Raw genomic sequence first — 10,420 nt, forward strand, 5'->3', positions numbered from 1 at the left:
GGGTGCCGTGATACCACTCCGTCCATGTTCTAGATGTAGAAGGTTTCTGGGCCAACCTCTTCCATGATCTCATAAGGGCCCGTCCAAGAAGGATCCAGTCCCCAGGGTTCCGGGTACACCTGCTTCATGACCCAGTCCCCTAGTTTCAGTGCCCAGGACTGTACCTTGGCGTCTTAATAGCAAGGTATTCTCCTTTTGTTTGCGAGATTGTGCATGTGCGCTACATCCATTTGTTCTTCAAGCAAGTCAGCATCGAGCTGTAGGGCCTCCGCGTTGGTACCCTCATCAAAGTACTCGATTCTGGCACTTGAGATTTGTGTTTCGATGGGAAGGACCGCCTCCGCCCCAAAAGCCATGTAGAAAGGGGTCTCTCCGGTAGCCTCTGTCGCCGTGGTCCTCATGGCCCATAATACCTCCGGGAGCTTTGAAGCCCAAAGACCCTTGGCCTCATCGAGCTTCTTTTTTAGGATCTTCTTGATTATCTTGTTGACAGCTTCAACTTGACCGTTGGACCGTTGGTCTGTGAGTGAGCTGGGGATGCGTAGAGGATTCTAGTGCCCATGATCTCGGTGTAAGCCCTTAGTTCATAGTTATCAAACTGGGTCCCGTTGTCAGTGACTATGGTGTCTGAGACTTCAAACCTGCAGTAAATGTTTTTCCATAGGAAGTTCTTCACTTTTTCCGTAGTGATAGCGACGAGAGGTTCTGCTTCTACCCAATTTGTTTGGTAGTCCACAACTACAATGGCGTATTTGAATTGCCCCACTGCCGTAGGAAGCTTATCGATCAAGTCCAGGCCCCATTGGCAAAAGGGCCAAGGTGCAAGGAGGATGGAGAGAACAATAGGCGGTGCCCTTGGAATATTCGCATACATTTGACACTTGTGACAAGAGCTTGATATTGTTTGAGCTAGGGCCGACATGGTTGGCCAGAAGTATCCGGCCCTCAGGGTCTTGTGTGCAAGAGACTGGGCCCCTACATGGTTGCCGCATACACCAGCATGTATATCCTTCATCCTTCATTATCTTGTGGCCGTCCTCGGGTGTCACGCACTTGAGGCTGGGGAAGCAGTGACCTCTTCTGTACAATTTTCCATCCATGATTGTGTAGCGAGCGAACCTCAATTGGAGTCTCCTAGCCTCGACTTTGCCATCAACCATGTACTTCAAGATTGGATCCATCCAGGAGGCAGTGTGGTCCACCGTAAATATTTTTGACATCGTTTTAAAAGTGCTTGGCTTTTTTAGTATTTCTACTTTGGTAGCCCCGTACGCGGGACTTGGAGAAGTTGCTGCTAGCTTAGCAAGGGCATCTGCTTTGTCATTTTATGCTCTGAGTATTTGAGTAATGATGTAAGAGGTGAATCTCTGAACTAGTGCCCGTGCTAGGGCCTGGTAAGAGGACATGTGAGGCTCTTTTGCCTCGAAGTTACCTTTGACCTGATTCACGACCAATTGGGAATCGCTGAAGATATGAAGGTGCTGGACGCCTAGTTCCCGAGTGACCTATAGTCCTGCTATGAGTGCCTCATACTCTGCGACATTGTTGGATGCCTTGAAAGCAAACTTGAGGGTGTACTCGCAGACCTGATCCTCCGGGCTGATCAACAAAATATCTGCTCCATATGTCTTCCTGTTGGATGCGCCGTCAACGTACAATAGCCAAGTGCTTGGTGGTTGTGGGATCGGGGCTGGTGGTTCAGGTGTTCTAGTAGGTGGATCATGAGGGGGGATAAGTTCAGAAATGAAATCTGCTGCTGCCTGGCCCTTAATAGTCGTTTGGGGCTTGTACTGGATGTCGAATTCTCCCAATTCAATGGCCCATTTTATTAATCTTCCTGATGTCTCTGGTTTCTGCAGAACCTGTCTCAATGGATGATTAGTGAAAACGGTAATCGAGTGTGCATAGAAGTAGTGTCTGAGATTCCCGGCAGATACAAGGAGGGCCAAGGCTACCTTCTCAATGTCCGGGTACCTTGACTCTGCGCCAGTATAACCTTTTCCAGTGTAGTACACCGGGTACTCGCAATCGGAATCCCGTCTGATCAAAGCTGAGCTTACTGTGGTAGAAGATGCCGCAAGGTATATACATGTAAAGCATTTCTCTGGGAATAGGTTTGGACAGCAGAGGTACCGCTGCCAAGTATGTCTTTAGGCCGAGAAACGCTATGCAGAAAAGTCTCTAATGAAGAAAACGTGAGTTCTATTTCCTGGCTTTCAGTTTAATTTAATTGAGTCTTTTTGTTTATTTCTTCATAGTTCTGCTCTGTGGATTGTTCTCTTAAATCTTTGCTTGTAACACATAAGTTTTCTATAGGTAGTTAGTATGTTTTGCATATATTTAATAATTGTGAGATTCTTTTTTGTGGTTAGTGATATGGTTCTTTTTCCACCCTAGACTGCTAATATGTTCTTCTCGACTCAAAAGTATTATATATTTATATTCATGTAGCAATAATTACTTGAAAATTATTAATTTGTTGCTTGATAATACACAATACAAAGTTAAGATCATATGTGCAAGATTATACGCTTATCAAGTAGTTTGTCTTTGTGTCGGTATCTCAGACTGCAGGGTGTGTTTACTGTTACTGTTTACTTTTATATTGAACTAGTCATTATAGTGACCTGTATTTCACAATTAAATATTATTTTGTGAATATTGATAGATTGGTTATGCACGAGGAGTCGTCGACTAGGCACAAGGTTGATGATGATGTTCATGAAGGGGCTGTTCCAACATATCCGTTGCATCGTGACAATACAACACGAGCAAAGGTATGGTTGAACGACCATTAAATAGAATGATTAAGATAGCTTTTAATGGTTGGTATCTGACTTTATGCTGCAAATAGATTGGAATAACAAAAAAGGAAAGAGAAAGCGGGGAAATGGGAAGTCCCTCTGCCTAAGGTAAGACGAAGTGCAACTTTCTGACTCTGTACTCTTTCATGTGTGAATAAATAGTTTTCTGACTAAGTCATATCTTTTCCAGGTGAGGCCTGTGGCTGAAGATGAGATGTTTAGAGTGCTTAGAACGGGCAAACGCAAGAGTAAGAACTTGACTGCTCTCTATCCCTATGATTCCAAGTTTGAAGTTAGCTTCCCATCCATAAATTTTGAAGTCAATTGGTTGTTTATATTTATTCAGTCATCATTTAGGCTTATGATTTAGTATTTTCGACATAACCAGATAAAATTATTCTTTGTTCATATTCATGATATGCTTGTGAAACATTTGCACGAGTATAATTTTGTTGCTCTCATTCTTGGTAGCTTATACTTTGGTTCCTCTGTGCAGCCAAGCAATGAAAGCGGATGATCACAAAAGCCACATTTATGGGACCTGGTTTTACAAGGAAACCTCCAAAATATGAGCCATTTATCCGGCCCAGTGGATTGCGAATCACTAAAGCTCATGTGACTCACCCTGAACTCAAATGTACTTTCAACCTCGAGATCATTGGTGTGAAGAAAAACCCTAATGGTCAAATGTATACCTCTTTTGGTGTCTTGACCAAGGGAACCATCATTGACCCATCTCAGTCTTGTGTGATGATTGATGACATTTATAATTTCAATATCATGACGTCTCAAGCTGCTTCTTGTTTGTTTTTCTCTAAATTTCAGGTGAATGTAAGTGAACTTGGTCTAGTCACACCTAACGGGAAAGTTGTATGGGGTGAGTTCAAAACCTCTGTGTGCTTGGCATTCTGCTTAATTTCCAATTAACTTTGCTATTTAACTTGTGTGGTTGTACTCATCTTTGCTTGTGGATGCAAGGAAATATGCTCAGGTGACAAATAATCCAAAGAATGATGCATGGATGCGTAAATGCAGTTCTACTTGTTTAAGAGGATTAACTGTCGAGCTTTCGGGTGACTCTTCTGATCTTGCATTGCACGCCTCTGCCTTATCATGCGATAGCCAACTAGCCTTCACCCAAAATATGGCTTTAATGTGATGTGTGGATAGTACAATTTTGGCTTTCAAGAATTGAACTGTCATGTGTGGACTTTGCTTGAGATTGATACTTGACACTGATTGTGATATGGTCAAATGATTTAAAGTACATGGAAGCCTGTGATAGATTGATGGATAGAGAGATAAATAGATAGATAGGGACATGGACGGAGTCAAAAAAATTTACTAGAGAGGCAGAGTTTAAAGTACTTAAAAATGCATCGTAAAATAGAAAAATTGAAATTTCAACACTATATAAAAAACCCTGATAAAAAAACAATAGATTTAACATTGTTATTCACATTATACTGAAAAAATGATCTTACAAAATGCAAAATATATTAGGGAGTGAAATTTTATACAAACTTTTACCTTATATAAGTATGAACGAAAACCTCTATTATTTCTTACTAACAGAAAATATGTACAATGATTTTATTGTATTGGTAAGAAGCCAATCAAGTAGTATAGGTGTAGTGGCCCTGGTACCCCATTGATATCTTTTTCATTGGTTTTATAGTCTGTGTTCTAAAACTCGGCCGCCCAGGCCACCTAGGAGGCGCTTAGGCGCTGGGCGGCGGGTCTCCGACTCGAGTAATGCCAAGGAGGAGCTGTTGGGCGGACTGGGCTTGGGCGGCCGTCTGGGCGGCCTAAGAGGGCAACTAGGCGCCTGGGCGGGCGAGCGCTAGGCGGGTTTGAGCTTTTTTTTTCCCAGATCCATCGCTCTCCCATCTCTGGAACCCTGAATCGCTGAGGTCTCTGTCATTCTCTTTCACTTATGTGGCTCAGACCTCCTATTTTTAAAGTTGCAGGTTGTTGTTTAATGGAGTTTTACGGCTTGGATAGAGAGAGAAAGTGGAGGCTGTTGGCTTCATCGAGAGGGAGAGAGAGAGAGAGAGTAGAATAGAAGAAAGCAAATATGTGGCTCAGGGCCTCAGGCTATTGTTTGTCAGGGGAAATAAAAGAGATAGGATGATGGCATGATGGGATAGGATGGGCACGTGGTGACCGGTGACGTGCTCAGGCAATCCAAAATTGTTTCTAATTGTATAATAGAATACCACTTAGATGCTTCCTTTATTTAATTAAGTAAATATTTATCTTCTCAAACAAAAAAAAAGAAGCAAATATTTAATTTTTGAGAGATAAATAAATATTTACTTACATAAATATTTAGTTAAACACTATAAAAATTTAAAAATACAAAACCGCCTAGGCACCGTCTAGGAGTCCGCCTAGGCGCCTCGGCGCTCCTCCCCGGCCCACCGCCCGACTAGCGCCTAGCGATTTTTCGAACCTTGTTTATAGTTTTTATAAGAATATGACAGAGAGCGAGAGCAAACTCTCACTAAACCCTAGCGCCGCCGCCCTATTTGTGCGGCAAATATGGAGGTTCTCGTACATTGATTTGGTCCCTAATACAACACCTATATCTCAGGCACCTTACAGGATGGCCCTAGCTGAATTAAAGGAGTTAAAGAATCAGTTGCAAGAGCTGTTGGATAAAGGTTTCATTCGACCAAGCATATCTCCTTGGGGTGCCCCAGTGCTTTTTGTTAAGAAGAACGATGGCACCTTGAGATTGTGTATTGATTACAGGAAATTGAATAAAGTCACAGTGAAGAACAAGTATCCTTTACCACGAATTGATGATTTGTTTGATCAATTGCGGGGTGCCAAGGCCTTTTCTAAAATTGATTTGAGGTTAGGTTATCACCAATTACGGATAAGAGAGTCCAACATACCCAAGACCGCTTTCCGATCACGTTATGGTCACTACGAGTTTGAGGTAATGCCGTTTGGATTAACTAATGCTCCTGCGGCTTTAATGGATCTCATGAATTGAGTATTCCGTCCATACCTGGACGGTTTCGTAATCGTGTTTATTGATGATATTCTGGTCTATTCTGAGAGTGATGAACTTCATGTTAAGCACTTAAAGCTAGTGCTTCAGACCTTGAGGGAGGCTAAACTATATGCTAAGTTGAGTAAGTGTGAATTTTAGCTTAACAGCATAGGATTCTTGGGTCATGTGGTTTCAGCTGAAGGTATTAGTGTGGACCCTCAAAAGATGGAAGCGGTTTTGATCTGGGGAAGACCTACCACTGTGACAGAGATTCGTAGTTTCTTGGGTTAACAGGCTACTATCAACGGTTCTTTCAAGGCTTCTCTAGCCTTGCAGCTTTTCTTACTAAATTGACCAGGAAGGGTGCTAATTTTGTTTGGTCAGAGGAGTGTGAACAAAGTTTCCAAGAATTCAAAAGACGTTTGATTAGTGCCCTAGTTCTGGCGTTACCTGATGATAGCGGGGAGTATGTGATTTACAGTGATGCCTCAAGACAAGGCCTGAGTTATGTGTTGATGTAGCATGGAAATGTGATTGCCTATGTATCTAGGCAGTTGAAGCCTCATGAAATGAACTATCCAACTCATGACCTTGAGCTTGCTGCCGTGGTACTTGCACTTAAGTTGTGGAGACACTAATCACACTATCTTTGTGGGGCTCAATGCTAGATTTTCACGGATCATAAAAGTCTTCAATATCTACTTACTCAAAGGAATTTAAATTTCAGGCAAAGGAGGCAATTGGAGTTGATTAAGGATTATGATTGTACTATTGAGTATCATCCCGAAAGGGCCAATGTGGTGGCTGATGCACTTAGTCGGAAGCCCTCTAGCTCTTAAGCCTATTTAAGGGTAGTTTGAGTTCCCCTACTTTATGAATTACGAGCTACTGGGGTTATCTCAGCAATTGAGGAGGGATCTAGATTGATAACTAGCTTCCATGTGAGGCCAATTCTCATTGACAGAGTGCGGGAGGCACAAGATGAAGATGAATACCTGAAACAATTAAAAGAAGCAGTGAGTATTGGCTCTAGAGTGGACTTTACAAACCTGAAGGGATGGAGACTTAATGTTTGGGAATAGAATATGTGTTCCAGATCTTGTTGACATTAAGCGGGAAATTTTAGATGAGGCTCATAGTTCTGCTTATGCCATGCATCCCGACGGGACTAAAATGTACCGAACTTTAAGAGAACACTATTGGTGGCCAAATATGAAGAGAAAAATTGCAGTGGATGTTAGTAGGTGCTTGGTGTGCCAACAGGTAAAAGCCAAAAGACAGAAGCTTTCGGGATTGCTATAGCCGTTGCCAATTCCCGAGTGGAAGTGGGAACATGTCACCATGGATTTTGTTTCTGGTCTTCACATACTCATAGTGGTCATGATAGTATTTGGGTGATTGTGGATCGACTCACTAAATCTGCTCATTTCTTACCAGTCGAGAAGACTTACAAGATGGACAGGTTGGCAGAACTTTATATGAATGAAATAGTAAGACTTCATGGGCCACCTGTTTCTATTGTCTCTGATCAAGATCCCTATTTCACTTCAAAATTTTGGAAGAGTCTACATGCAGCTTTGGGTACTGGACTGAGTTTTTGCACTGCATTTCATCCTCAGACTGATGGACAATCAGAGAGAACTATCCAAACTTTGGAGACATGTTGAGATCCTGTGTTATGCAATTCAAAGGAAGCTGGGATAGCCATTTGACATTGATAGAGTTCGCTTACAATAATAGTTACCATTCCAGTATCAACATGGCTCCTTATAAAGCTCTCTATGGGAAACAGGGTCGTACTCCGCTGTGTTGGGATGAAGTAGAAGAAAGAAAGCTCATTGGTCTGGAGATCGTACAGGTTACTACTAAAAAAGTTAAGTTAATCAAGGAGCTTGAAATTATCTCCTTGGAAGGGCGTTGTAAGATTTGGAAAATGAGGGAAGCTCAGCCCTCGATATATTGGACCTTTTAAGATAAAAGAGCGAGTTGGCCCAGTTGCTTATCAATTAATACTACCTCCAAGGATATCACAAATTCATGATGTCTTCCAAGTGTCCATGCTCCGCAAGTACATTGCTGATCCCTCTCATGTCGTAGAAGAACAGCCTATTCGATTGAAGGAGGATCTGACTTATGAGAAGAAACTAATCCAGATACTCGATAGAAGGGAGCAAGTACTTAGGAACAAGACGATGCCTTTGGTTAAAGTACTTTGGAGTAATCATTTGGTGGAATAAGCTATTTGGGAACCAGAGGATCATATGAGACAGCAGTACCCCCATCTTTTCTAACATGTATGCAAATTTCGAGGACAAAATTTTTTAGAGGGGGGGAGGGGGTGAATTGATACACCTTGTATCTGATTTACCCCTTTTCTGTGTATAAGTGAATTATTATACTTTTTACTGTCCTCAGTTTCAGTTTTTATTATTTAGGGGGGGTGCTAGAAGTTGAATTTTTATGGGATAACAATTTGAGAAAATTTTCTTCACGAAAGTAGTAGAGGACGTTAAATCGAGTTCATGGACAAATGGTACACTTAAATTGGAGTTTGTATGCAAAAGTTATGGCTAAAATACTGAAGTTACTGTTCATTGTGTGTGTCTATATATATATATATATATATATATATATATATATATTACTATGCTAGGTTTTCATTTCTGGAAACCAACACCCCCCCCTCTCAGTAACTCTCTCTCTTTCCGGTTGGCCTCTCTCCTTCTTCCCTTCATTTTGCCGCCGTCCAGCCACCTGACAGCGTGTCACCGGCCATTTTGGAACCCCCCCTCTTCATCCTGTACACGCCAATAATCGTGGGTCACGGTAATTTGGCCGGAATAGAGAGAAATCAAGCCAAGAGCAACACTGTAGAAAATCGGAGTTTTTTTGGCAAATTCTTCCAATTTCGGCCATCTCCGACCACCAAACTGGGTCTAATAGAAGAGCCTCGAGCCATTATTCATTTTCCCTCAAGCTTTTAGCTTCAATTCACAATGTGGAGAGAGAATCAAAGAAATTTCCGATTCTAGGGTTTGAAATTTCTGAAAAATTTTCACCGGCCAATCTCGAGCACAGCAAGATAAAATTAGAATTTATTGTAGTTGACAAAAATGTTGGGGTTGTTGAGTAGGTGTTGCTGCCAAAAATTTGGTGGCCAGCAGCGCGTGGAGCCATTGTGGGTGGCACGTAGAGGCGCATGGAGCAGGGTTTTAGTTTCTTTTTTGGCTAATTAAATCCTATAATTAATATAGAACTTGTATATGTGATTTTGGTGAACATTGGAGAAGTTTTGAGTCGATTATGAATTTATGAAAATTTAGAATTTCGGTTATAGACTACGAGAATCCGATCGTCGGATTTCTCTTGAAGTTGCCTAGAATTTGTAAATCGGTGAATCGACATTATTAGTGTAGTTGGATAGAATCCGATGTGGATTGAAGGAGTTGGGTTTGAAGGAGACGTTTAGAATTTTGATTTCTAACTATCGTAAACTCAAATTCCCGTCCTATAATTATATTTTTACGAGTGCTATTCATACAGGACGAGGGGAGTCTCATACAAGGAAAATACCGATCGATGACAGGATTAGCCGAATATTATGAGTGGACTTTTATTTTAAGAAATGATGCATGCATTTACTTTATCAAATTAATGCTTTACTAATTAGCATGCAATTTATTGAGCATATTATTTTAATTTCGGATTGTCACATTATTTATTTGGTTAATGCTTCTAGCATGATTTCGATTTTTAAATTTTCTATGCTCGATTTGGATAACATGGTTATTGTTTTTTTTTTTTTTTTGACAAATCATTTTCCTAGATAATTTCTGGAAATTAATTTAATTTCTTTTGTCGACTTGAATTTCTTATAATTACTTTTTCGAAATGGAATTTCGAGGGAAGAATAATTATCATTTATAATTTAATCTTACAAATTGTTACCCATTTGAAATTAATTTGACGTGTGAGATACGTCGTTGCTTTATTCTGAATTATTACGAGATTTTCCGAGTACGGTTGGGAATTGTACTTGTATTTTTTGTTTTGTGAGATTTTTGGGGAACCTTTATGGATTTACTGGTTTTTGATTTCTATCTTCCACTAGGAAAATTCTACAATTTGTTAACGTATGACATACATACAATTGTTTTAAAAGTGGTAAAATGGGTCCTCAAAATAGTAATATTAGTCCTCAAAGTAGTAACATGAGTCCTTAAAGTGGTAAATTTTCTTAGTTACCACATGAGTCCTCAAAATAGTAATATTAGTCCTCAAAGTGGTAACATGAGTCCTTAAAGTGGTAAATTTTCTTAGTTTACCATATGAGTCCTGAAAATAGTAATATTAGTCCTCAAAGTGATAATATGAGTCCTTAGTGGGGTAAAAATAGTTGTTGTATGAGAAATGTTAACATACCATAGCTTTACCCCTTCCACTATACTCGGGTTACTATATTTTCTTGTTCTCCTCCTCATATGAGTTGCAGTCGAGGCTCCTCCTCACTTACTTTGTGTTTGTAGGTCGAAGTCGAGGATAGGGCCTAGGAGGCTTCTTTACAGTATGGTGATGTTCGCCTTCCCCATATTAATTGCTTATTTTAACCAGC

The 10,420-nt window shown here is 40.7% G+C and overlaps 1 pseudogene; it reads left to right on the forward strand.

Moving 5' to 3' along the window:
• The first annotated feature begins 920 nt into the window (after positions 1–920).
• On the forward strand, positions 921–3,853 carry LOC112177816 (annotated as a pseudogene).
• Positions 3,854–10,420: the final 6,567 nt, after the last annotated feature.

Source organism: Rosa chinensis, chromosome 7, assembly GCF_002994745.2.
Source record: "Rosa chinensis cultivar Old Blush chromosome 7, RchiOBHm-V2, whole genome shotgun sequence".
In the NCBI taxonomy this organism is placed as follows: Eukaryota; Viridiplantae; Streptophyta; class Magnoliopsida; order Rosales; family Rosaceae; genus Rosa; species Rosa chinensis.